Source organism: Lagopus muta, chromosome 1 (assembly GCF_023343835.1).
Source record: "Lagopus muta isolate bLagMut1 chromosome 1, bLagMut1 primary, whole genome shotgun sequence".
NCBI lineage: Eukaryota > Metazoa > Chordata > Aves > Galliformes > Phasianidae > Lagopus > Lagopus muta.
This window is the reverse complement of record NC_064433.1, coordinates 14,329,595-14,352,946: the sequence shown is the minus strand read 5'-3', so window position 1 is coordinate 14,352,946 and position 23,352 is coordinate 14,329,595. Positions and strand designations below refer to the sequence as shown.

General features: G+C 39.2%; 1 protein-coding gene across 2 annotated transcripts in view; it reads left to right on the top strand.

Annotated features, from left to right (window-relative positions):
* COG5 (component of oligomeric golgi complex 5) overlaps positions 1–23,352 on the top strand; it is a 180,251-nt gene that overhangs the window by 40,294 nt on the left and 116,605 nt on the right. The window lies entirely within an intron of this gene.

The following is a 23,352-nucleotide window of genomic DNA, read 5'->3' as shown; positions in this document are numbered from 1 at the left end:
CAGAAGCAAGTAATTTAAGAATATCTCAGTAAAATGTTCTGCTGGTTATCTGTGTCAAATAAGCATGGAGGTTTGGACATTTTATGTTTTTTTCTTGATTTGAAAGATTTTTTTTCTGAAAAGTTTGGTAAAATGCTGTTCATGTGTGGTTCTTATCGAGGCTACTATATTAAGATAAGTTTGGTCAAATACTGGTGACGTTCTGTGCAATCATAAATGGCAATTGTGTAAACATTTCTTTTTTCTTTTGTTTTTTTTTTCTTCATCTTTTTCCTCAACTCTCCAATATCCTACTCGTGTTTAGGTAACATTGTACTTTCTTATTTTGTAATGGCTGCATATTCCTCTAGTTTGTTTCCTAGACCTTACTGCTCTCTACAAGTACCTGAAAGGAGGTTGTAGTGAGGCAGGCATTGGCCTCTTCTGCCAGGTAAATGACGGTCAATAGGATGAGAAGTAATGGCCTCATGTTGTGCCACAGGAGGTTCTGGTTGGACGTTAGGAACAGTTTCTTCTCAGGTAAAGTGGAGAGGCATTGGCACAGGCTGCACAGGGAGGTTGTGGAGTCACTGTCTCTGGGGGCATTCAAGAAAAGTGGAGCTGTGGCACTGAGGGACATGGTTTATGGGCATGGTGGGGATGGGCTGATGGTAGGACTAGGTAGTCTTAGTGGTCTTTTCTGACCTTTGTGATTCTGTGATTCTGTTCCTCTTTTACCTCTAGAAATTTTTATAGTGAAGTAATAGAGAAAAAAAAAAAAAGGTTGCAGAAACTTTGAACGAAGCTCCTGGATTCAGCAGGTGCTGGGTACTCTGCCAAGTAGCAGCTGCTTGAAGCCTTCAAGCTGTTTCTGCTTCTCCTGCCTCGCAAGAGCATGAAGCTAGTGAATACCAAGAGTTGAAGGGGATTCCTGAAATGAAGCATATATACCTCGAAATATATTAGAGATTTACTTACTTCACTTGCAGTATGACTTAGGATAAGTAGGGAAGCCTGTCTAAATTTAAACAGATTAATCTCAGTCTCCCTGTCTAATTCTTCAGTCAGGCTGTAGTGTTAGAAGGAAAATGATGTGGATATAGGGGATGGTAGTAACAGGATTTTGTGTATAGCTTGGATACGTAGTTCAAATGTATGCAAAGGAGTCACAAGTTACTTGTTATGTTACAGGAGGCAATAATGGCGAAAGTTTTATCTGCAAAAAGTGTTAGAGAAGAATGATAAGAGTTGAGTTCAGAGCATATCAAGCTCAAGTTTTCTGGAGAGAAAATCAGGAGAAGCAGCAGCACCATATGGAGGCATTCAGGAGTAGGTGGAAGGATAGACATGCTTACAAGGCAGCGCTGTGCAGCTGCTTGCTGAGATGGTGAGAACAGATGACATCATCCGCAATGGGGAGAAAGGGAGAGTGGGCAAAAAGAGCCATGTGCAGACACCCAGTATCGACAGGGAAATGTGCTGCTCTCACACCTGTGTCCATGTTGGTACTGCTGAGAATGATGTAAGGGGAGAATGAATGTGGAGAAGCAGGAGATTGAAGCAGAAGAAAACAGAGGTGCGTGCTAAATGGGAGCTGGGATGGAGGGCATGAGGTATCTGGAGCTGCCATAGCACAAACCCCTGAAGCACCTTTAGACTGAATTCAGGAATCATATCTATTACAGTATGTTTTCCTGCTTTGCTGGGAGCAGTAAGCCCAAAAATGTGCAAGTTGTAGCATAGTTCTAGGTCTTTCTTCTTCTATCCACTCTCTTCCTTTCTCTGCTCAGGTTGTAGTGTCCTAACACCAACTGTCACTGGATGAGATCACCCCGAATACAACTTCTTGTGGTGCAGTTTTGTTAAAGAGTTTTGTTTGTTAAAAAGATCCCTTACATTCATGGAATTTGACATCTGTAAAGTGAAGGGTCAAAATAAGTTCTCAGTTCTAATTTCTTTTTCTATTAGAAATGTCAGCTTTTTTTTTTTTTTTTTATGTGGTCTTTGGCTTTAGCTTTACATAAGCATTTGGCAAACTGATAAGCATCCAGCTGTCATGGAATAGACACATCTGGGAAGTCTGTATTGGCACAGTTGGGAAACTTCCTTCTCACTTCCCTTGCTCTCTGTTACTCTTATTTCAGTCTCTATGATAACCTCCTGAGTTTCTCAGCAGCATTCTCTGTCGCTTTCTTTGGGCCTCACATTGAGTTGCCTGGTTTGACTCTTGCTGCTGATGAACTGGCTGTTCGAACTCTTCCTGCTTATGGGTCTCTCTCACTTTTGCAGAGGGTTTGGTCTCCTACCTCTTGCAAATTTTTGGGAACACATGATATCTTTAGAGCTTAAGTTACTTTTGCGAACAAATACAGGGTGGTTTTGGAAGTCTTGCTCTAAGATTATTTTTGAGCATCACTCACACAGTGCCCCTGCAGAAATACAGCTTGACAGCTCCTGTGGCATCTTGTGCTTTCCTGTGCTGGGCACTGTGATGCTCAGTCCCAGTGAAGATCCACTGGGTGGGTTTTTGTTTGCGCCTGCTCTAGCAGTTTATGATCCATATCTGAAACTTTTCTTACCTAGCTGCATCTTTATTTCCTCTATATCCTGTTGCAGAGAACTTTCTCACAATGTTGAAAATGCAGTAACTTTTATAGCATTAAGCATGAATGAACAATAGGTAATGATAATTTGAGTTCAGAAGTTGTACAGACATGCCTTAGTTGTGCTGTACTTGCTGGTGCTCTCGTTTACCTCATACTGACATTACAGCCTGTTGGCCAAGCTTGCGTTGCAGCATGCTCTCGTGGAAGAGGTACAAATCTAATGCCTGCCCAGTGCTCCAGTGCTGGCTGTGAGGGGTCTTATTACTCGTCAATGTGCTGTGATGAACAGATATCAGCAACTGAGCTGGAATTTGTAGATGGATGCCATTTTGACCATGATGGTAATGGAGGCTTTTCTTTATTTTGAAACAAGTACTTTCTCCTCATTTTTCTCATCTACAGAGAACTGTTATAAGACCGTTACTGGTTTTCTGCAGTGAAGACTGATATCCACAACGTTAATTTTTCATTTAGCATCCAATCCATAATGTTTATTGTATTTTCTCTCTCATTGTTGATTGCCACAGTTTTCCTTTTCTTATTTTTCTAATTTTTTTCTTCTTTTTTTCTTTTTCTGGTACTTCTAAATTCAATTTTTCCATTTTTCCATTTCCAGAAAACATTTCTACACGAGACATTGTCGATCTCAGTTTCTCCATTTTAGAATTAGCTCAATGGATCAAACAAATAAATAAATAAATTGGATTTTCTAGCTTAATTCTGTGTGGTTTCATTGTGCTTCTGCTTGCGTTTGCAAAGACATGTATTTTTGGAAGTGACACAAATACAGGTAAGTGTATATATGCAGAATAGGAAATAAGTATTTTTAACATAGTTTTATATATGCTGATAATTAATATATATTCGTTTTGAAGACGTAAAATGAATATTAGCAGGGCAGCTTGAATACAGGAAAATTCCACTGCTACGCGGTAATTATGTTTTATAGGATTCATTTGATTTTGTGAAAATATCGAGTGCAAATTTATTTGTGCTGCATAAACCCCTTTAGTTGTCCTGTTGGCTCTTTTAGCATTAGAAGTTCCTATGCTCACAAGCAAGTGTACAGATTTTACAGAGTACTTTTCAGCAATTAATACTGAAACTGTATCTTATAATTCTGCAAAAGGAGATGATGGGAAAAATCACGGAAGCATTGATGTGGCTATCACTCGTAGATGGAGAATATTTTTTTTGTATCACAGCAGTGAGTTTGGTTTAGTGTTATAGCTCAATCGTGGTCTTGGTGCCTCATTGTACAACTATTTATGCAGACTAGTGGAAAAAAATAAATCATCCTCAGGACAGAAGCACGACTTTAATAGTAATTTGAATAACATCAGTGTGACTCCTGCTTACCAGTAGAAGTGGCTTATTCTCTAGTTCACAACAAATGGTGCAATGTCTTGTAGCATCTGCTGCAAAAATTTTAAATTATCACTATAAATTTAAAGATTTTTTTTCATTTTTCTTTAAAAATTGTAACATTGGAGTGAGTTTAGCCCTCCCTTCATTAAAATTGTACTCTGAGAGTGTGAGGTATTTCTGTTCTTACACATAGTTCTAAGTTAGCAGTCAAGTACTGACTCTTGCAAGGGTTTTTGTTATTACTGGAAAAGCATTTTGGTTCTGACATCATCTGTTTTTTATTGCTTTTAAGCATGAGCACAGCAGGTGGCTTGCGCTGTTTATTTTAAGCATGCAAAAGTGTGCCTGGAAGAAGGTTGGTTCTCTGTCTGGGTTGGAAAATAGTTCAGTGCGATGGCTGGAGGTCCTCAAGCTAGGCTGCTAGCACTGTGGCTCTGGACACATTCCTTCCCGGTTAGAAGTCCAGCTGCTTACCTTGCTTTCGTTACACTATTTTTGGTGTGCTGGAAGAAGTTTGCAGCATTACTCCTCGACACTTGGGCTCCTCCTCTGCATGGCACCCTGAGGTCCCAGCTCTCGGTGGCACTGCGCCTGCTGTGTGACTGAACATCCATGTGGGCTTCTGACTGAGCTATTGCGGGGAGGTGGGATCAGAGGCAGCTGAACTGCTAGCGCACGTTTAAGCTGTAGTGCTGTCAGATACCGTGCCTGCTGGGGGAGCTGTGTCTAGTCAAGTGTGCAGGACAGGAAGCAGCACCTGCTGCCCCGTCGTAATCACTGATGCAGGAGCCTTGTTAGGCACCTTCCTGCTGTAATGGCCTTTGAGAGGAATTGCTAATTGAGAACAAAACAAGAAATCAGGAAGGTTTTCCCTAGAGTTGTTCATTTCTCAGAGACCTCGGTTAGACTTTTTTTCCAGTCATTTTTAAAAATAGGAAAGCAATCTGATTTTTTCTTAGTTAAGGTATGTTCTCATCCAGTGCCTATTAGCACCTGTTTTAGCTAAAATTAAGAGATGAAGGTCTTAAGATCTTAATTGCCATGTCCGTGAAGAGTGAACACAACAGGAGTGTGTATCTCAACACAAGCTGGGTCGCAGCAATTTTGCTGAAATCACCAAAGTGTGAGGGTGCTGTCAGTGTGAGCTCTGTCACTGCCAGCACTGAGTTAGTGAGTTACTGTCAGCACTGCTGTCTCGCTCCAGTATTCCCTGGGCTACTTTAGTTTGGAAGCACTACAAACAAAACCAAACAAAACCAAGCATGTAAATATGATCCAGCAGGGTTACTGCCTTTGTAATCAAAGTTCAGTGACCACACACAGTAACTGTGAGTGTTTCCACATAGCTTCAGTGACAGGAGCACGCTTTGCCTCCTTCAGACAACCAAATAGCATCTATGGACAGTAGTTAGACTTCTCCCCTTTCCTCACCAATGTGAATGCTTCCTATAAGTGATTGAAATGATCTATCGAGTCCCTGTGTTCAATTCAAATAGGAGAAATCATTCATAGCAATTTGATAGCAGTGATATTCCCTTCAATGAAGTTCTCAAAGTCTGAAAAAATAATATGCAGTGCTATGTTTTCTTGTCTGATTTTTTTAAATGATAAAATACTCTGTCGTTTTTGCCTCCCTAGTTTTTGAGTTATTATTTTTATCTCTTATTAATCAAGGTTGTTTAGAGAAACTGATAGAAAATCAGATTATGCGGTGCCATAAAAAGACATATGAGAGAAATTAAAAAGTATTAAGTTAAAATGATAAATGTGTAATGGTAAGGAAATTGAGCTAAGCTAATGCAGGGTGTTGGATTCACCATTTTATCTGCAAAAAGAATATTCATTTGACTGATGTGCATGTTGGTCTAAATTTAGCTTAGTGTTGATATCATCTTTCGGTTATTTTCTTTCTTGCTCTGTTGTTTGGATGTAGTAGTTTGCATCATCTGTATCAGTAATGCAGTTTAATTTTTTTGTTATTGGTTGCTGAAAAATCTGTCATTTTCTTAGGAGAATAGGTAAGATAGAAATATAATGCCTTTGCCCTTAAGATAGAAATATAATTCTTTTGTTTTAAACATCTGTACTGTAGCTCTAAAGTCTAAAATAAATATCTGAACTGTTTAAATTGCATGCATATGAAGAACGGATTTTGTCTATGAAGCTTTTAAATATCAAGGGATTTTGTGCATAAAAACCATAGTTTCAGATTTTTTTCTATCTCCTAAAATATTTTTCACTTCAGTGCATAATTGTTGTATCTGAAATCACTTATTGTAGTGCTGAAGCAAACCAGAGCTTGTTTGAAAAATGCTTTAATTTGCTGCTTTTGGGGGGAAAGCTAAGAGAGCAACAATATCACTGATAAGCCTGTATTGCTTCACATTTGGCTGATGCATACAAGTGGCTTTGTGGTTGTTAGACCTGAAGCCTAATTTTATTTTACTAATAAAATGTTGAGAAATCAATTGATGGATAAATTTTTGCTGCACCAATGGGTGGTGACCAAACATACGTGTGCAGAGAAATTGTCAAATTATTCAGTGGCTTTCACTGGTGGATCTACTTAATAAAATAAAATGTATAGGTAGAATGAAGTTATGGGGATGAGAGTTACAGAGTGTAGTTGGAGTGGGAAATAAGCAAAATATTTTTTGCATTTTTTTCTGCAACCTTTCGAAGTGAGAAGCCCTGCTATTATTGGGTCAGCTAGCATCTCTGCAAATGGATACTTACAGCCAGGAACTCCTGGAGGAAATGTAGAAATAGAACACAGCAATTGCTACAGCCTACCAACAGGAAAACCGTGTGAGTTACCACGCTGTTGTAGTAAAAGAAGCATTGCAGCTCTGATGCAAGCAGCCACAGCTCTCACTCCTTGCTCGTTCTGCTGTAGATGTGGTGCCTTGTGGTGTCCTGTAGTGCTCAGTGAGGAATGACTGCCCCGTGAGACAGCTGATTATAGAGGACAACATAATTTCTCTTATTAATCAAGCAAATTAGATTTCATTTGAGGGAAAAATGGAAGCAGTGGAGAGTCTGCGCTTTGAAAGTGGCTGCTAGTCTAAATCTGCTGTGGTTTGTTTATAAATGTTTTTCTTTGAAGTTGTTTTGTGCTGCAATAACTTTTCTGCAATCTTGCTCTCGAAGGAGAAACAAAAAACTCAACCAGCCTCTCCTGTTCAACCAGGGGTAATCTGTTTGTTTGGTTTTGGTTTTGGTTTTTTGTGATTTTTTTTTTTTTTGCAATTTTTTCATATATTCTTCAGAAACTCATTCTACTCACTGCTAAAAAGAAATCCTAGCTTTCCAACTGCTCACCTACCACCAATGTTTCCCCACTAAACCACATCCCTACATCCCTCAGTGCCACACCTCCATATTTGTTGAACATCTCCAGGAACAGTGACTCCACCACCTCCTCAGGCAGCCTGTGCCACTGCCTCGCCACTTTCGGAGTTGATGTTTTCCTTACTATGCAGCCTGAACCTCCCCTGGCTATTCCCTCTCATCCTGTCACAACTTGAGGCCATTCCCTCTCGCCCTATCACTGTTACTTAGGAGCAGAGGCCGACCCCCACCTCGCCACAGCCTCCTTTCAGGCAGTTACAGCAGAGAGCAGTAAGGCCTCCCCTGCTCCTCCTCTTCTCCATACTGACCCATCCCAGTTCCCTCAGCCGCTCTCCATCTCACCTGTGCTCCACACCCCTCACAGCTCCACTGCCCTTCTCTGAACACACTCTAGGGACTGACACAGCATCCTGTCTCTGTTCCATGGTTTGTCTTCATGCCATTCTGTTTTGTAGGCAAGCAGTTTGGCTATGTGCAGGAAGATGGGCAGATCTGGAAAGCCTGCCTACTGTTCATGAATCTGTTCAGGCTCCATCACACAAGACCAGTTTCTTTCTAAAAAATATGGGGACTATATGAATTATACACACTATTCTCCTTGCAGGTCTTTAAGCGTAGATTTTTTTTATTGTCTAACTAGAGTGGATGAAGAAAGTTAAGCCAAGGCAATGCTCTGTAGCAATAATGAGTGAATTTAAGTTTGAATGGGAAAATAGTTCTGTAACCAAGTCTTTCTCTTAGGACATTTGTTTCTTCTTTATACCAAATGAAATAAAATATTGGCAAAGTCAGAATATAAATAATTTCTTGCACTAGCCTTTCTTCCGTCTAAATTGCTTTAGGCCTTCAGCTGCATTGGAGGTGTGGGATAGAGCAAAATAAAGGCCCCAAACATGCAAATAATTAATGAGATTTAAGAAAAATATTGACGAAGAACAGTAGAACTCTATTTCTTCGTCTGTCTTTAAACAAAAAATACTGTGCATTTCTAAGGAAAGAGGCCTTGCCAAGGTTACTAAACACAGGACAAAAAAAATACAGAACCGCATTTGGAGACTATTTCACCTGGATTTTGGCATCTGGGAACTGTTGCTTTTAACAGCAGTTAAAACATTATATTGTGTAGAGATAATTACTAAATAAAACCTGTGATCATATAGGACCTAACAGCTCAACCAATCGATATTGTGAATAGAACAAACTGGATATACTGCATCTACGTACAGTACTTTGAGTTGTGCTGTACTGGAAAACGTTTTATTTATAGCTTAGGCGCCTTGCGATTTGTAGTTCTCCTCTTATCCTTCACAGTATAAACTGTACCATGAACGTGTGTGTCTGTGATGGGGCAGGAGGAGCAAAAGATGGGTTTACTTAGGATGAGCCGAGTGTGGAGTTGGTGGGATCAATTTTTTATGAGAATAGAGGATTCTGATTCAAGGACGGGGAGTTGTAAGAATTGCTGCAACAGTGATGGAGCTGCTCTTCAGAGTTCTTTGTGTAGCCAGATACAGGTGTTCCTGTTGTTAATGATCTTTTGCTGTAAGTGGACTGAGAGTACTGGATATTGAATTTCATGGTCTTTTTTATAGAAAATACTGAGAGCTTCATGTGAAAATTTTGCTTTAATTTTTTTTTTTTTAATTTGATATTTTTTGTGTGGATGGCTTTCATTTTATTAATTCTTTAGTAATACCAGTATTACTTCACTTTTGTGTCAGAATATAATCTTTTGAGTACGACTGCCATGTATGACAACCTGCTGGATATCATCCTGTCATCAGCTGGGAACAAAACTGTGTTGAACAGCCCATACTGCCCTGAGTAGAATTGCACATCCACAGCACAAAGAAATGAGAATGGAAATGGATTGATCCCAAAATTCCATAGAGAAGCAGCTGCAAGAGAAGTGTGGAATGTGGAGAGTCCACATGAAATTGCAAATGTGTAATTTTAAATCTTTGTTTAAATATGTGATTCTAATGCAAAACTTATTTGCTCTTTCTGTGTTTGCCTGAAAGCATTCATATTTTCAAAGTATATTTTAAGATTGCTAAGTGCTGTTAGTCCTGGATGCTGGAGAATTGAATTCACCAAATCACTAATCTTCTTAATTTTTTAGATTCTTTTTAGAAACACATCCAGCTGTTATAATTTAATATTCTGTTCTTGTGCAAAGTCTTGGATAATGCCTCTGTGAATGAATAAATAAATGGAAAGAAATGCAGTTTTAATTCTGGCAAAAACTATTTATATTGCTCGCTCGTAAAATTGGCAGCAGTGCTCTACTCTGGGGTAGCATTGTTGGCTATTGGCATAGCAGAATATTAGTGGTTAGAAATAAAAATGAATTTAGCTTAATTTTATAGCTTGGACTTTTGTTTATTATTTTAATGTAGTATTGGTGCCTTCTCTTTTGACAAATATAGCGTCAGAGATTAATACATTATTATAATCTCCATTGATTGCTTTTATCTAGCAAACGCTTGTTAGATATCAAAGCAGGTGTTCTCAGTACTAGCCCAGATCCTTCAAGGAACACTGAGGAGTTACAGTGCTGGTTCAGCGGCAGCTGAGTTGCTGTTGAAGAAATCAGTGGTTGCTGGGGTCAGTTAAAACTCTGCTGTTATGACTGCCACTGACGAGTAGAGCTCACTGTGAGTCCGTCTTGTTCAGCTATCTAGTGTGTACTGTGATAATGTAGTTATTTTGTGCCATTTTCTTCATCGAGTTTTGGAAATGTTAGTATTTTTATCAGGGAATAACTTATGGTCTAAACTGTACATCAACAGATAAAGGCTCAAGCGCAAAGGAACTGATCACTTATTGCTTTGGTGAATTCTAACAAAAAAATGTTTTTGTGAGGTCTTTGACAGAATTGCAGTCTCCATAAAGAGGTGGTATGTGGGAAGATAGGAGAGCACTTTTGAGGTGAACAAAACCCCAGTGTGAACTGGAGGAAGGGCTCTGCAATGAATGAAATGCCCTGGAAAACCAGCTAATCTAGCAGGTGTGAGGGGAATAGGAAAAGTCAAAGCCCTTGATCCTGGCAAATGTGCATGAGATTGCACAGGATTTACCTCTGTGCATTTTCCTGGCTCTTGCTGGATACTAAGCTACAATAGATCCCCTCACTCGCCTTAATGTAATAAACCAGAGAGAACCAAAAAACAATTATCTGCTAAAACTGCTTGTAATTCACAGTAATGCAGTCTCCAAAGTGGAATTCGGTTTACAAGTAAGGTACAAAGGAAGAAGGCTAAGTTTGGCTGAACGCACTTACAGCCGGGAGACTTAAATGAACTTCTCACTTTGCTTTTCACCAAAGATGGGCCTGCCACAGTGACAGTGGAAAAATAGTTCAAGGCATGATTTGAATGGACATTTTGACTCTACTTTTATTCATTTTCACAACAAAGTTCATTTTTTTTTATTCCTTTTTCCCCTCTTACTTACAATTAACAAAGTTTTTCTTCTGGTATTTTATTTTGTTTAAACGTATCAGAAAAAGTTCATTACCTTTTGGAGTTAAAAAGGGGGAAAGACACACAGAAATCTATTTACAGTACAGAAATACAACCTCAGGTACCAGTACATGCTGGAGGCCACCCAGATGGAAAGCACCCAGGAAAGGTCCTCACGGGCCCTAATGGAGTCCAAGTTGAACACAAGCCAGTACTGTGCCCTTGGTACAAATAAGACTAATGATAGCCCGAGACTTATTAAACAAAATGTCGTCAACAGATCAAGGGAGGTAGTCCTTCTCCTCTACTCAGCCCTAGAGAGACCACACTTGGAGTGCTGTGTCCAGGTCAGGGCTTCTCAGTATAAGGGATGAATACGGAGCTATTGGAGAGAGTCCAGCAAAGGCCACAAAAGTGGCCTTTCTCTCTTGTATTAGGAGGGGCTGAGGGACTTGAGTCTTTGTAGCCTGGAGAAATGGAGTCCTGTGAGGGGATGTCATCAATATCTGTAAATTCTAGAAAGCACAATACAGAAAAGATTGAGCTAGGCTTTTTGCAGTGATGCCCGGTGATCGAGCAAGAGGTAATGGGCACAAAATTGAAACCTATGAGGTTCCAATTGAGTATCAGGAAACACTTCAATGACTGAGCTTTGGATTAGGTGCATAGCGAGGTTGTGGAATCGCCTTCCTTGCAGGTCACAGAATAGCTAATAGCTTAATAGCTAATGTTGGCAGGGACCTCTGGAGGCCATCTGGCCCAACTTCTGTTCAAGCAGGGACACCCAAAGCAGGGTGCCCAGGACCATGTCTAGACAGCTTTTGAAGATCTCTAAGGACCTCAGCTCCTTTTCAGCTCTTTCCAGCTTGGTGGTCCCCAACAACCTGGGTTGTTCCTCCCCAGTTGCAGGATTTTGCACTTTGTGTTAAGCTTCACAAGATTCCTGTGAGCCCATCTCTCCAATCCGTTGAGGTTATAGAATGGAATGGCTTGGGTAGGAAGGGACCATAAAGATCATCCAGTTCCTACTCTTGTTGAATCTTATTAGGTTCTCATTGGTCCACTTTTCAAGCTTTTCCAGGTCTCTGAGGATGGCATCCCTCCCTTCTGTTGTATCAGCCATATCACTCTGAGTGCAGTCAGCAGATTTGCTGAGTGTACACAATCCCATTGTGTCACTGATAAAGATTTTGAAGAGCATTAGTCCCAAGATGGACCCCTGGGGATCACCATTTGTGATTGGCCCCCACCTGGACTTAGAGTCATTGACCAAACCCTCTGGCTGCGACCATACAAACATTTACTTATCCACTGAGTAGTCCAGTGGATAAATCCATCAAATCCATCTTTCTCTGATTTAGAGAGAAGGATGTGGTGTGAGACTGTCAGAGGCCTTGCACAAGTCCAGATAGATGACATCAGTTGCCCTTCCTTTGTCCACTGATGCTGTCACTCATAGTACAAGGCCACCAGATCAGTAAGGTACTGTCTGCCCTTGGTGAAGCTGCGCTGGCTGACACAGATCACCTTCTCATCTTGCACATCCCTTAACATAGCTTCTAGGAGCATATGTGCCATGATCATAGAGGTGAGGCTCACCAGCCTGTAGTTCTCTGGGTCTTCTTAAAAATGAGAGTGATGTTTCCCTTTTTCCAGTTACTGGGGACTTTGCCTGACAGCCATGACTTTTCAAATATGATGGAGGGTGGCTTGGCAACCACATCAACCGGAGAAATCCTTCTGGGTGGCAGAACATCCCTGTGCTGAGTCAACCACTCCCCTAGTTTCGTGTCATCCTTTAATTTATTGAGATCTCTGAAAGCTTCCTGGACAACATGCTATCAGCTGTAGGTGACCTTTCTTGAGCTGAGGGTTTGGACCGGATAACAGCCTCTATTATTTTTTGAGCCATTTTACAATCTGCAACCTTGCACGATGAATGAAAAGTGCAAGGAAAAATGATTTCACTTTCAAGTTTCATGCATCAGTATGTTTTTTTGATATCAAGAAGAAAGCATTGTAGCACATCTGAATGTGTTGCTTCCTTGTCCTTAACCATTTAAAAGATGAGCGTGATTGGCTCCATAAATATTGATAGCTTTAAAGACATAAGGAAAAAAATACTGTGAAAAATAGAATTAGGGTAGGCTGAAAAACTCCAAATTCTTTATAAGATTTTTAATGAAATGTTCTGTCAGTATTCTTAAGTAATTCCCCCTTAACATTGGAAAATACAGAGGCCTCCAAGATGGTCCACCACCTCTGTGTAGAAAATGGCAGCCAGGAAGAAATTTCCTTATCCAGAGGATGCTTTACATTTACAGTGGTTTGAAAAATTTACTATTGCATGAAACTCACAGAAAATTTCTTGTTTATTATGGATGAAATATCTGCATGTTTGAATTGTAGTCTATAGATGATGAGCATTGTCCTTCACCGTTGCTTACAGAGAGGGGTATTTTATTCGTATTTGAAGAAGGAAACCTCTGAGTATAAGCTATTCTGTGTAGTTTTACATTGATTTTACATTATCTGAAATACATATATATATACATATATATAAGATTTCTTATGCTTTCATTACTTCAACTTACATTAAAATAAACATCAATGAAGAGATGGTGTTGAAGTCACACCCTCCTTTCTATTTGTAATCTTGATGTGATCTTTGATACATCCAAAAATGTGAGTTGTTGCAAAAGTACTCATAATTATTAGAATGAATTAATTGCTGCCTGCCTTAAGCAGACGTGCCTTTGTGGTTGAGCATGGTAATGAAAGAGACAAAATTATAATTCTGCCATTCTGAATCTAGCCAATACTGTGTTACCAAAGCGAAAATCTCTCTCTGATGAAATGTAAAGCAAAAAATACATTGGCTTTCTAGTAAAATATTAAGTATTGCATCTATTTATCTTACTGATGTGTGTAAAATCTTCAAATAAATCAGATGTATAGCAGTAAGGTTTTCATTACGTGTATTTGAAATTTCTTTTGTGCTGTTACGCTGTGCTTTCATTCCAGTCACTTCAGTTATGCATTGAGTTATGCGTAGAGGTTTGGTTTGCAGGTTGAGCATATCAAGCTAAATTTTGAACCAATTAGGGCATTTTTAACTCTGGAAAGCTTTATTAGTTTCAAAGGAAATTCAATAGGGAAAGGTGTCTTTACAGTTTCTACTTCGTGTTTATTATAACCACATTTCTACTTGGACAAATTCTTTTCCCCTTCATTTGTGGATGGATTAAATTAATTGGCAGCTTGTGTAAATGCAGGCAGAACATGAAGAAAAGGCAGTTCTATCTTGGAATGTTACACTGCAGCCCTTTTCACTAATCTTGAATCACAGTGAACGTGTTTTTTTGTTTCTTTCTGCTCGATTTGAAGTTTTATTTATAATGCAATAGTCTGCTGTGGTATAGAAGCAGAAAAATCAGGGTTAGGAGGTTGATGCAGAAAGAAGGTAGACGGAAGAATTAACTGGCACACTTACAGCAGGAAAAAAGCTATGCTGCTCAGTTTCCCTGGATAAATGAGCCAACTTGAAAGGCATGAGTGCAATGATCCCATTTCTAGGGAAACTGTTCTTTGAATTATTGTTCAGAAAATAACTAGTCATTGAACTCCTGCTGTTTCAGGGGTTTAGCTTCTGTTTCTAGCCCTCGTTTCAGGTTTGAAAATCTGAGCTGTGAAGATTTTTGGCTCATGAGATTCACAAATTCAGAGGTGTTACTTGCTTAAAGCAGGTTGAGGTAGTTGCACAATGTATTATGTAATCTACTCAAAAAGGTCCCCCATCCTCACCCCCCCAAAAACAGTAGTCAAAAAAGAAAAAGTTGTTTTACTTCACTGTATTCTAATGCATAACAGGTGACCTACTTCTGTATTTTCTAGATGGAAACACAAAGAGAAACACTACGTTTATATTCTTTGAGACGTCCCTATGCATTTCTCTGTAGTTTTTATTTTTTCTTTCATTCTTTTTGTGTTCTGTGCCCAGAAATGACAGGCTCAATGAAAGAAAGCAATTTAATATATTTTTAAATTTCACCGGAGTACAAAATGCTCATCATAATCTATATAATCATAAGAGTTCAGTTTAACATCTGAGCAATGCTGTGGTCAGAGCTCAGAAAGGTTTTGTCTACACCTGTCTTAAATATACATCAGCGTTTATCTGAGTTTTAGGCCTTGGTATACTTCTCCCCATACATATATATGTATATATATCCAGTAATTTCCCTTTTAAGAAACTGTTGGGTCTATTTATGTATGTATGTATGTATGTATATATGTATTTATTTATTTAGAGCTTTTTTTGTTGTTTTTTTTCTTTTTTGTAAGGTAGGAACTTCATTGTTGAATAATTGACTGTTGAAGACACATCACTAAATTTAACTGCATACAAAATGCAGTTAAAGGTATAGTTCAAAATCAGATGTTTCCTCCCCTCTTTGCTAGCCTTTTCTACTCCATAATAAACTGTATTATTGTAACAAAGTCAGCACAGAATTCTCAGGCAGCATTGTTTTTCAGATTCATGACATCTGTTCAGTTGGTGTTTATTAAGCATTCTGAGATACTCATAGATGAGACTGTACTGGTGTGTGTTCAGTGGCATGATGCTAAGGAGCAGTATGTCCAGACTGATGCATGTTGGACCTTTTTGAATTTAACTGTACACAAACCTTCCTAAGTAAAATAGTCTATGAGAGGTAAAACACAAACATTAGTATCCTTGGATGTCTTTTATTGAGGAAGCAGGATTGATAAAGGCACAATATGTTGCAGGCTTTATTTCACAGTTCTGCCAACATGAATCCAGTCTGAACTAGAGCACAGCTGCTATTTGTGCCAGTCCGCCCCTCTCCTGATGGAGCTTGATCAGCTTTTTTTTTTCCTGAGTCCTCTCAAAAGGAGGACTGTTAGTCTTTGACTTGCTGCTAAAGAATTAGCCGTGTCCTGTTCAGGAGCCTTTCTTCACAGAGTGCTTTCTCCCAGCATTAAAATATTCTTCTGTGACACAGTGTTAGGGTAAAGTAATGGGGAAAAACGAATGTGAAGTAGAAGCTGGATTGTGATGGATGGAAATACATAGAGAAAACTAGATGTTCTTACAACAATTGCGCTATTCTTTTTATCCCTGTAACACAGTTACTCCTCCTCCGCCCCCCACACAACAGATTTGTAATGAAAGAATAGAATCTTGTGCAGGCTGCAACTCCCAGAGGTAAAACCCACAGTACTAGACTTCCATCTGTGTAGCCTATCTTATTTCAGAGAGATTTCATTTTGTTTTCCTTGGGTAAATTAGTCTGAAATACTGTCTTCGCAAGTTCATTAAAATTATTCTGCATTGGGCGTGTGTTGTAATTTTGAAGTTTTGTAGTCATTGTATTGGTGGTGGTTTTACTATTTCCCTGAAATTCTCTTCATCCTTTCTGCTGCCTGCTGGTGTTCATGATGTGCTCTTACCTTCCCACTCACCTTCATGACCACGGCTGTTTCTCCTGGTCGGTTCTCCAGAGCAGACTCTTCCCTCTTCTCACATTGCCATAACAAAATGCCTGAGCAAAGTGTCCTGGACGTGTGGAACTGGAGTGGGAAAGGGGTTCAATCCTCTCTGATTGAATAATACATATTTATAGAAATTAACTGAAAAACTGACCTGCGATGTTTGCGTTTACCAAACATTATTGACTGATAGAAGCTTTTATCTGCCTGGAGAAACCTGGATTTGAAATAAAGCTGTTAAAAAAACAACAACAACACAAAAACAAAAATCAGGGAAGAGGACAGTGCTGGATCTTGTTTTTCCTTTTCAACAGCACGCAAACGTGTTCAGAGTCAATATTTTGAATCAATATATATGCACTCAGCATTTCCTTAGGAGCAGTTGGACCTATACGAAAGCCTAAACCTAATGAGAGCTGAACATGTAGATTGATTAATAATCTGTAAGCATGCAGAGGCAAGTAGGGATACTGTTCTGGGTGCAGGGCTGGGCAGTGTGCCGACAGCTCTGCTCACCTGCTGCAAGGTGTGGCAACGCTCAAACACCAGAGGCTCACCAAGGCTCAGTTCCTTCTCTTCACTGGCTTTTAAGACCACATAGCTCTATCCTGCTCCTTTGGCGGCTAATAGACCTCTCTTCTCCCCAGACACAACAATACAGCTGAATTAGTTACATGAATTGCAGTCAGTGTATCTAGGGTCCACACAGAATACTTTTGTGAAGAGCAGCGACTGAGCACTCAAAAAAGCATATAGAAGTATTCCTTGAGTAATTTGGGTTTCTCTTAATGCCGTATGATAACTCCTTAACTTTTTCCACACAGCTTACCCTTAGGGAAGGTGTTTGTTTCAGTAACAAGTAATCTGCCACCTTGTATTCTGAAGTTTGCTAATTTGCTCAGTCCTTTTCAGCATTTACACTTGAAATTTTTGCTTGTTTTTTTTTACCAGAACCAATATATATGTGCATTAACCATATATGTATGTGCTATATGTGGAAAGTAGAATGGATGTAGTATTTACTAAGCAAGATGGTGGAAACTTAATGCCAATGTGCAGCAGATCTGTATAAATTTTTCTGTTTTATTCCTCCACTGTGGTCTTTGTGCTGGGAGATTTGGAGGAGAGAGGAGCTCCATGCTGGACCGACAGCATACACTGACGTAGCACTGAATCACAAGAGATTTGTGCCTGGTACCAGATAGCACTATCTTTCCTTTCTGAAAATCTACACTATGGTCACATTATATACAAGTGTCTGAATTATTACTGTTCCCCTTCTCCCTCAGAAATCTTTGAATTCTTGGTAAATTCCAGAGGACTGTGAGCAAGCTGACCTTATAGCAGTACTTACAAAGGATAAATGGAATGACTTGTAGCCTGGATCACTTTAACATTTATCATTGGCAGAAGGATTTTGTTCTGAGGATATGGGGCATATCAAATAAAATACAATCGTAATTCTAATGAGTACCCTGGAAAATAATTTTTGCAAATTAATTTTTGTTTTATTGTTATTGTGATAATGTTCTTTTGACCTTACACGTATATTCGGGGTAATCTGCTTGCTATGAATTAAGACTGCTGTGATGTGTGTTACAGCTTAAATACTTTTTTCTAAGTGTGGACGAGAAAATTAAGTCATGAATTTTGCATAGATCCTGAGACAAGCACAGAACAAAACCGTTTTGTTAACAAAGCTTGCAGGATCATTTTGTCACCCTTTGTCACTTAATTCCCGCAACTACACCTGGAAAGGGTTTAATAAAAGGTAATAAACTAATTTGATTTTTAAAATAAGATTACCAGTCTGATAAAGCCTAAATGTATTACTACTATTGACTTCTGTAGATTTTTCAATATATTTTAGGGAAAAAAAAAGAAGTAGAGGACAAAATGAAACAAAATAAAAACTCTGAGAAACTAGGATGATGGTGTGATGGCAGAACAACTTCCCTGTTTAAAAGTATGGCTTCACCTTCGTTGCTGTGCTTTACAGAGTTCATTTCATCCCAAGACTTGCATTTCTTAAGCCTTCTAAGCATTTTCCTCTTGGAGCTGGAAGTCTTCCACGTACATAGTATGTTGAAGCAATTTTGGTATCAAGTTTTTTTTCTGAACACCTGTAATTTTTATTGTAATTTTTCCCTGTGAAGTATTTTTGAAACTCTTACATAATGCTTCATGATCTTTTTTTTTTCAGAACAAAATAACCTTGTCTGTCAGAAGCTGACTTACAATTCCACTCTTCACCTATCTACTGAACATCTATTTTTACTTTTTGAATTCCTAATTACATTTTAATTTAATAAAACAATAGAAGTGCAGTACATCTAATACACATGTTAATGATGTTTTAGAAACTTACAGGACAGGAGAAGGAAAGAGCAGCAGTTTGTGGTCACTGGTTTGGGGCCTGAGTTCTGCTGTGCCAGTAGAAGGAGGCTGATGAGGGTAAAGCATCAGATGGTTCTCATCGGTTTTGTTCCTTGATCAATATGCAGGTGCCTCTTGTTCATATTGATTTTTTTCTGCTTACTTAATGTACTTTCATTTTATGAGACCTGTACAGTCATTAAATTGAGCAGTTTGAATTATTTTCACTTGCTGTGACATTGTTTTTAACAGACTGAGTTCATTTTTGGATATCTATACTGTTTATTGCCATTAAGATAAAAATAGTTCAGGTAACTGCAGCCAAGCACCTTGGGGTTAAACAGTCTGACCTACTAGAGAAACTTGCACAGACTCAGTTTCAAAATGTCAGGTACTGTCCAGTCATTTGTTTGTTGTTATACTTCATTTTTTCTTTTTACTCCAAATATGAGGAAACACTAATTCACACCAGCATAATTTGATCGCAAACAGTGTGAAGAGTATTGAACAATGTGCTTAGAATAGACTTTTGCTGAGCAGCAGCCCAAGTGCTGTCTAGTGACAGGATAATTCTGACTTCTTAGCTCGCTCCCTGCCTGGCAGTGTGTGCCGGAGGGGCTCACCAGCACTCCAAACAAGATGCCTCTTGTGAAGGCCAGCGGTGCACACTGCAGCGTTGTGCTGCTTCACTGCTGAGGTGCCTCGGTAGCTTACATCTGATCTACAGTGGAAACGTTCAGCTGCTACAGCTCTTCCTGATAATTATTTCACCTTATAGCTAGTTTTTGTTTGTGCAAATGGGTTTTTGCCAGTGCAGGGTGTGTCAGTTCCTGGATAAAGTGCGATAAGTTACACCATCAAAACGATTTTGCATACCTAGGCTTTTTGCTGGTATAAAAATACTGTGGACTATTGACTTCATTGCCAGGATTCTGTATGCTACTATAAATTTCTAATCTAGTGTTGGATTTAATGTAACTCTTTTTTTTAGTTAAAAAAAAAAAAAAAAGAACATAGAATCAACAGTTACACTTAGTAAGCAAAGCTAGTGAAAAACATTGGATGAGTCACACTGAATACTGTGAGTCTTCTGTCCCCCTTCTTTGTCCTCAAAACAATTTGATGGGGCTGGTTTAACAGATGGGCAGAAAACCTATCAGCGTGTGTTGGAAAACTGTTTCCAGATGAAGAACAGTTTTCTTAAGTTATTTGTGCTCCTTTTTTCTTTGTTCAATACTGACTGAACTAGTCAAAACATTTTAAGCATATTAAGCAATAAGATATTAAGCAAGTCTATAAAATATTTAAATGGAAACTAGAAGCTAGGAGTTCTTAGAAATATTTACATTAATATTTGAATCAGTATAAATCTTATCATACCTCCTTTTGAATCTTCTAGAAACCTCGTGCTGAAGATAAAATGTTGGGTTGTCACGGTTGGTATTCTGTTGTACTGAAAATAGTTAGGATCATCTGGTGAATTTATTTCTGAATCCCAAATGAGCTATGCTTTCACTTTGTTGTAGGTGCTCAGAAATGATTAAGCAATGAGACATAAGGTTTATGGTGATCCACCCAGGAGACATTTTGTAGTTATTAAAGTGTTGGAACACCCTTTGTTTTTCATGGACTGTTTCAGTTCATTTCCTCGTACAGCGGCTGCACGGTGGTGCTGTGCTTGAACTGAGGTGAAGATTTTAATGGTTCTTCCTTGTTTGTTTTTCTGGTCATTGGTATTAAAGGTATTAAAGGGCTGAGAAGGTCTGCCCTCTGCTTGTAGTTTGGGAAGATCCAGCCTCTTAAAATTTATGTAAGGTTAACAGTCTGCATAATTTTGCAGAGTATGAGCAAGTTCTTGGCAGGAGGTGCCAAAAAGCTGTGGTAGATTTATGTTGTGCTCTGTAGTCTCAGAATTAGTTCAGAGGACATTGATGATAACAGGTGACTAATAATACAGCATGAAATAACTCTTATGTTGCGGATGACTCAGGTGGTTATCAATTTCTAAACACATTTGCAAAGCAAAATCCATCTAACAAGTGAGATTTGGAAGTTTTTTTGGATCTGCCTGAATCTTGCCATACATATGTAGACTTTGGGATCTTTTCCTATCCACACTGTATGAAAAGAGGTGGGAAACTCCTATAGTTTTTTATACCTCTAGTATCCAGTAACTCTCAAGCCCTTGCAGTGTCTCAGGTATGATTTTCCTTACATTAGCTGAATCGCTGTTCTGCAGCTTTTTTTTGCTTTTTTTTTTTCTCTCCCTTTTCTTTTAAAATGCTTTCTGCCTGCAGGCTCTGCATGCAGTTCTTGCTGATGAATTGTCTTCTCCTCAAAACCTCTCTAGAGCTGGAGTCAGCTAAATGATCGCTTTTAGGAGACAGTGAGAAAAGGGTGGCTGAAAAACAGCTTCTTAACCTCTCCTTATCAAGCTAATCCCTTGCAAGTGTTGCTTTTGTAGCTTCCTTTGTATCCGACACAGGCTTCTCACACTTTGCCCCTTCTTCTTTCAAAGAATTCCTTTTGAAGATCTGGCTGCTAAATGTGCTGTGGAAAAGGGAAAAGACTGCATGACTGCATTGCTAACTTCTGGCAATGGAACATTGCAAACCTCGTATTATTGGTAATACATACGTATGTGCAAATTGTGTGATCAGATGAAATTCACAGATAACCCATTCTATGATTCCATGAAATTCATAGATGCTACTATCAAGATAATAATTTGTTTTAAAGATGCTATTTAGCTCTCATGACTTCTGAAAACATTGAAAATGCAAAGCAAGTGTGCTCAAGAAGTTCAGAAATAGTGTAACAGAGTAAAATATCCATGCAAATACTTCTTTGAAATGTTAGAACTATGCCATGTTTTCTTGAGGGCTAACTACTTTTTAACTTTTGGCATTGTTTCTACTGACGATTGCTGTCATTTTCCACAGAAAGAAACGATGGTTGTGTGCCTTTTTTTCTCTCACTGCTTTTTGTGGTCGTAAACATGATTTGCTTCCTCCTCTTCGGGGGAAGCTGAGAGGCTAAGTCTCTGCTTGGAGGGTACAGGCAGAATGAAGAGCATATATATAAACCTCTGACTCTCAAAATATGGGTCCTCAAAAACACGAAGCTAGAAGTATTCTGAAATGTTCTGTTGTATCAGACCAAGGGCATTTTCTTGTTGTTGTTTGTTTGTTTGTCTGTTTTTCCTCCTCTTGGAAATGTTCTTTCACAGAATCACAGAATCATAGGGGTTGGGATGGACCTCCAGAGATCATCGAGTCCAACCCCCCTGCCAAAGCAGGTTCCCTACAGCAGGTCGCACAGGTAGGCATCCAGGCAGGTCTTGAACATCTCCAGAGAAGGAGACTCCACCACCTCCCTGGGCAGCCTGTTCCAGTGCTCGTGCTCCAGTGCTCTAGTGCCACTTCTTCTAGTAGTCTGTGCCTTTTACTAATTTAATCAACATGGTTCTCTCACTGTTCCCAGACAGATGTCCCTCTCTTGGTTGCTGAGGGATCTTTACACTCAATTTAACTGGTTTCCATCTCACCGTATTTCTGAAATTGGAATCGTGTTCAGCTTATTTTACCACTGCAACAGGCTTCAGAGATAGAAAACGTCTGTCATTCATAGTGGTGTATGAACACTGAATGATGATCTCTATTGCTCTCCCCTCCTGCCTTTTTTTTACAAGCCATTACTTAACTGTGGCTGTATACAAGAAGATGGAAAATGAGCACTGAGCATTCTCTGAACTAGTCAATGAAATTATTTTCCTATTTCCTGCTATCAGATACAAAATTTTATTATTGAAGCCTGACTCTCCTATGGAGTGCTCTGTCTTACCTAGAGTGCCTTTGAAGACCTGTCTGTTTTCCCTTACTCCAGCAATTTGCCTCCATCCGTAACACTGCTCGCCAAAGTCAGACCAAGCATAATTAACTTTGTGGATGAAAATGAGCCTTCAGAGGAGTTAGATAAAACTTGGAATTGTTGTTTTCTGGGAAGGTTTGACATTTTGAAACGCAGTTCCTGATGAAGCCCAACCTGTCACAAAAGAGAAATCTGAAGAAGTTTGTGTTTTGGAATTGCAAAGGCCTTATTTGTCTTTCTCCTCTAAATTATTTGTAACATAATACAACATAATTAAAATATTTTTTTCTTGAAATAGGAAGCAGTAGCTGCTTCCAAACGGTTACTGAAATATCTTACAAAACAATGCATTCGCTTTTGATTTGCCATTTGGCATGCAAACATGATGCCAAAAATAAAACTGCCTTGGTTACAGTTCTCATTCTTAGTTCTTAACACAAAACTAATGGAAACTGTTAAATCTGACATTTTTACACTTGTGCTTGAGTCATTTCTTGTAGGGCCTGTACTGCCCTTCAGGCGCTGGAGAAGGGGAGGGCAGCCCCCAGCCCGAGGGCCAAGCCTGCAGCCTGCCTGGAGGCACTGCTCTCCTGCCACGTTCCTGTGCCTGGGTCAGGCCTAATGAGCCATTTTATTTATGAATATGATCTGTGTAATGTCTCCTTAAATGCAATCAGCTAACCCTGCCTTTTTAATTACTTACAATGATTTTAATTGGATCAGAACGCAGCAAGAAACATAAAGCAGCAGTGTAATAGCGTTAGCAGAGCAAGGCCTCTGCTGGGAGCTGTCGCCAGGTTCCTCCATTCCCAGCCCGGCTCCAG